The sequence below is a fragment of the Nymphalis io genome, chromosome 7 (genome assembly GCF_905147045.1).
Source record: "Nymphalis io chromosome 7, ilAglIoxx1.1, whole genome shotgun sequence".
NCBI lineage: Eukaryota > Metazoa > Arthropoda > Insecta > Lepidoptera > Nymphalidae > Nymphalis > Nymphalis io.
Window position 1 is genome coordinate 4141942 of NC_065894.1, and position 6000 is coordinate 4147941.

The 6000-nt window shown below is 32.9% G+C and overlaps 1 protein-coding gene across 1 annotated transcript in view; it reads right to left on the reverse strand.

Moving 5' to 3' along the window:
• Positions 1-3708, reverse strand: part of LOC126769635 (uncharacterized) — a 53248-nt gene extending 49540 nt beyond the window's left edge. Inside the window, exon 1 of the mRNA XM_050488521.1 lies at positions 3304-3708. The gene's annotated coding sequence lies outside the window, so the exon portion shown is untranslated. The remainder of the gene's footprint in view (positions 1-3303) is intronic.
• Positions 3709-6000: the final 2292 nt, after the last annotated feature.

Here is a 6000-nt window from a genome sequence, read left to right on the forward strand (position 1 = left end):
TCTTGTATTACAGTATGTTGGCTCACATATAAAAAGTAATAGATTTATAATACTTTCTAATTTTCCCGCTTAAATCTGTAAGGGTATTTTTTTATTAGGTTTAGTTAACAGTTACATATCATTATTTGCTATAAATACATCATTTCGTTAGAGTGTAGTAGGTACAGATGATTTATTTTGTTTCTAGCTTTATAAAGAATTTAAAAACGCAACGTATCCACTCATATAAATGAAATGGATTTTTTATTTTGTTTTACTCATTAACTGTTCCTGGTAATTCATGTATTTTATTCGATATTAATATCTACTGCTTATCGTATAAAGACTAATATACTTTGTACATATACAGAACTATAGAGTAGTGTTTGGAAGCGTAATATGGATTTCAGCGAGATCTGGCTGCACCCTATTTTGCGAGACGTTCCCCGCCCTTATTAGAGTGCCCATACAGCTACAAAGAATATTCGATCGAATTCGTTTACGTATAAAGTTGAAATTGTTTTGCATTAATAGGCGAGTTTCATTCGCTACTCTACAATAACGCCAAATATGATCGAAACGGTAATGTTAATACAAGTCTGATACAATCGCATCTAAATAAAAGTAATTTATTAGTGTTGAACATTTTACACTAAATTTTTTATTTGTTATCTATACCTATGTGAACATATTTTTTAAAATAAATATTAAAACCATGTTCAAATCAAATCAAACCAAATAATTATTTATTCAAGTAGGCTTATAATCGCAGTTTTGAATCGTCATAATACATATTTAATTAAATCTAAAGCTAAGTTCGGAATGTAGATTTTACCGGAGAAGAACCGGCAAGAAACTCAGGAGTTACTCTTTAAATAATATTTTATATAGTTAATTATATATGTTATTATATATATATATATATGGCCCAGTGGTTATTTCGCGTGAATCTTAACCAATTATCGTGGGTTCAAACCCGGATAAGCACCACTGAATTTGTGTTTATAATTCATCTCGTGCTTGACGGCGGAGGAAAACATCGTGAGGAAACCTGCATGTGTCATCATATTTCAATTTCATTGAAATTCTGACACATGTGTATTCTACCAATCCGCATTGGAGCAGCGTGGAATAAGCTCCAAACGTTCTCCTATAAAGGGAGAGGAGGCCTTAGCCCAGCAGTGGGACATTAACAGGCTGTTACTGTAACTATATAATATATTATGAGTTTTAAAGGAATATATTGTTATTGAGTTAACTGTATTTGATGATGAATAAAATAATCGAACAGCGTGGGAATCTATCGACCGCAAGCTTTTCTAGAAATCATTGCAATTTGAAACTATTGTTACTGCTTTAAATCTAATATATTGAACTAAAACTTGAATTAACACGAAGCCATTTCTAATTTCAGCGTAATTATGATCACGAAAATGTTTTCTAGGTTTCGTTGTTTTTTTTATACAGATAATCAATTATACAGTTTTAGTATTTTTTACTAAGAAATATAAAACAGATATTATAAATCGCATAAATATTTATATAGGTACTGACACTGTCACTATATCGCAATCGAATCGCAACGTAATCGTTGCCGTTTAGACATTATATGGAAACATCATTTTTTTTTTATAGAATAGGAAGGTTGACGAGCATATGGGCCACCTAATCAAAGATCAAACATATCGGTTTGGTTCCGATCATATATATAATAAAAAAGTCAAGAGATGGATTGCAATTTAATTGGTAACGTATCATAACCGTTATAAATAGTAGACCTGTTCCATTGTCCCCACGTATGTTCTGAAGCTTGTCCTCATCACAGATACGCATAATGAGCCATTGCCATAGCAAGTCGGCGAGAAAGTAATTATTCCTATCGAAGTAATGAATACAGATGGGCTGCTTTAGTGATGTTAATTTGTTTTTAAATTAAGTTTCCCGAAAACGATATTAATATTTCGTTTAAATGAATAAGAAAATAAGTTAAAATTTTGGAAACACAAATAATATAACTGAAATTGTAACCTTCTATCGTTTTATGTACTAAGTATATTGATACTGATATAAATAAGTACTTAAGTTTTAAATCATTAGTAAAGTCCCTATGTTCTGACTTAAAGCGGTGTAATAAATTTAAAATCACTAGCAAGTAAATGTCGTAAGGTCTTATAGTGAAAGACTTTTGCTGTAATTTAGCTCTTATTTCGTAGATTCTAAAGACTTTTTGAAGAAAATTTTTGCTTGTCATAATTTCAGTAAATAATCAAACCTCGTTCGTCGGAAGGGAATGGAATTAAGAAAAAAAAACTATGTATAACTTAATATACTAATTATTTCGGAAAAAGAATATTCGATTTTTTTTAATGTTGCGTTTATCAAAAGGTCTTAATGAATATTGTTAACCAAAACACTAGTCTCCATGATCTTTCTTATATAATTTTTGATTTAAAAAAATGATTTTTTTTTTAATTAACACAAATCAAGAAAACCCATGTGCGCGTTTGTGTATTTATCGCAGGGAAAGTTCTGTATCTAACACTAATTTCTTTGTCCGCACCATCGCATACCAATTGGTTACGTCATGGGCGTCACGAAGATCCCCTCCCCTCCCCACGCCCCTTCCAAAGCCCTGTTATCAATCATTTAAACTGATTATTAATAAAAGGGTTTATTTCATTTTTTGTTTTTTTTTTTTCAGTAATGACTAAATATTTTTTGTAAAACAATAAACACATTATGTATATTAATTGTTCGCAATAAGGTCTCTTTTCGTATAAGTACGCTCTCATCTTGAGACGTTTCGAAAATAGCCCTTATTAGCATAACAATAAAAAAATTAAATAGGCAGTTCAAGATTAAAAATTATCACGTACAAGGTCAATTTGTTAAGTCGAGTTGTCATTTATGAATTATTTAAACAAAAAAAAATAAGTTCGTTATTCATATTTATTATAATAAAACTTACTTACTTAAAATAATAATATTCGAAGTCATTTAATTTTAAATAAAACTCCAATGATAGTTGCTGCGCTACTTTAACTCATAATAATTACAAACGTCATTTGAGTTGATGTTATATCAATTAGTGCGTGCCAGATGCCTTTCCACAGAAAACCTGTTTCGGTCCTTTTTATCGTCGCGTCAAAAATTATAACCTTTGTTTAAAAAAAAAGACTCCTATTATTGTAATTAATAAATCACCGTAAATCATTTGGCAAATAGCTCTCAATCCCGGACGTAAAACTATTAAAAGCAGTCTAAACAAATTTAAAAGTAGTCCGATTGTGTCCGAAACACAAAAAAGTTGGAGCATTTGCCTACCTGCTAATTAGACAAAGAGCTCGATCGCCGCGTCGGTGACAACACGATACACAAACATGCACACTAACACATGGGTGGATTCGGTCGACAGCGGGAAACGAGTCGGTAGCGAGACGCAGCGAGACGGGCGGCGGGGTCACACGTCTGCCCGCGGGCGGTTATCGACAAAGACTGCCTTGCCTGTGCCTGACTGCCTAGTGCCTGTCCGCAATGCACGCGGTATTCGGGCAACGGGCACGAGCGAGTCGAACAGCTGATGGGCTGCCTGCGCGCACACCTGTGCACTATCAGGCATCAGCGATGTAGTGCACTCTCTCTTTCTCGCACGTTACGACGCGCCGCCGGCGCAGCGTCTTGGCCTGAAATCGCTGTGACGTTATTGTAGTGGAATGAACCCCGTGTGAACGTGATGTGGCAGTTGGCAGATCTGTACTGAACTGTAGCGCGCCTGATCCGGCTACTTGCTTTAAGCGCTTGCATGGGACGCCAATTGATGAATGACGTCACATAGCCCGTGCAGAAATAAGTGAGAGTTAGGATTGATTAGTGATTACTTATAATCCTTACAATGGCCAATTATAATCAATTAATATTAAACGTGAAACACTTATAATAACGCAAAATAAATAAAAAAATTAAAAAGTACGTTTAAAATATTTGATTCTTTATTTTTAATGTCGAGTCGTAATATTTTGAAATAAAGAAACTATACTTAATAGCGATTTAATAATATTATAGCTTATTAGCATTTATTTAATTGCATAACAATTAAATACGTACACATGGACAATTATCTCGACAGTACTAGAAACTATCATATACTTATCTATTACATTTTACTTTTTAAAACATACTTTGAATTTTTCATTAACAAGCACTTTCTAAGTATAAAATTAATTGAAGGCGTTCGCATAATTGCTTTTAAAAAGCATATGCATTGTAATTATAAATTCAAAAACGATTTGTTTGTCGCATTATATATGCAGTTATGAAATATTCTTTAACAAAACAATAAACTATAATAGCAATTCAAATCGAGTCCTTAGATACAGGCTGTTTGCAAGCAGCTGACTTAACACGCATTGCAAAGCGGAAGGACGTAGACATTATGCGTATTGTAGTGTATTATATTCGGTTGGCCCCTTACGTGAGGCTGTACACGGTTGACCGCGATTACAACACTTTCACAAGCGCCCGTCTGACGTCTGACATTCCATATTAATTGAAACCAATGTGCTGTTAGATTTGTTTTTACAAACAAATAAATGGGAAAATCTACGTATCACTGTTTTTTTTTGTATAAAACATTATATGCTTTTTTCAGGTGGGGTTATGGATGATTGATCTACCTGAAGCTAAAAGTAACAACCTTCCTATGACATTGTAAGAAATATTAACAAATGCTATGTCGACTGATTAAATGTTTTATTTTCGTAATTATTTATTTCAATTAAATAAATATTAATTATATTACACCTTTTTATACTACAAGGCAATCATGAATTCGTAATGCGTTGTATACTTTTAAGTGATCCTTGAACCGCAACAGACCGCAAGCAACGGCCTAACACTAGCGTGACTAGTCTTGTCATATCAGTACAATGACTTCTTAATATAATTGTTATACTTAAATTAAGGGTTAAAAATTATCTTTCTCGCTTAGAATTTTTCCAAGTCAATATGTATAAGTGAACCCGACTTAAATATAAAGCACAAGGTCAAGTACTCCGAACAATGTTAGATGATTAAATAGTTAACAATTTTCTAAGTACCAGGCAATCATAAAATTAAACGGTATTTAAAGTGGATTATGCACGAAGCCCTTACGTGATCGCGAGCATTACAACTGTCATATCAGTGCAATGACTTTCAATATTATAACAAAATAATAAATTATAGTAAGACCGTTTAATGCTAATCAGTACTAAGTTATCGAGATCATGACGTATGTTACGACTGGAGTATAGTTTTAAGTGATCCTTGAACCGCAACAATGACCGCAAGCAACGGCCTTAAGCGAGCGTGACCAGTCTTATCATGTTAGTGCAGTAACTGAGTTGTTATAAACATCAAATTATATTGAATCTTTTTCGTGACGCAAATTAGTGAAAGACGCAAAGTAGTATCTGCTTTTTGCAACATTTTGGATTTATATTTTAGCTCTCCATTTCCATAGCTAGAAATAACTACATTCCCAAAAATGGAATAAAATAAATTAAATTTAAATACAAAATTATATTGTGAATAAATTGTATTTATAAAAAATGCGTTGCTGAACGTACAATTTTGCCGCCTGACGATATGAAATTGGCGATGTCAGAAATATAAACCACACCTTACATCGCCAATGCGCCACCAACCTTGGGAACCAAGATGTGCCTGTAGTTACACTGGCTCGCTTAGCCTACAAACTGGAATACATCAATACTAACTATTGCTGTTTGGCGGTAGAATATTTGATCAATCATCAATTCTGTTGCCTATCTAAAGTCCTACACCGTGTGAAATGCAACCTATATGGGAAACTATTAAACAGACAAGACGTATACAAAATCCAAATGTATAGCGCAGCTAGCAACATTTTTAGTTTTCAATACAATAATTACTACTTTTTAATTAAGTAGGGCAAGTACCAACAGAAATAGTTTGTATTTGTTTTAATTAATTATTTATTTCTAAATTATACTAATACTTACT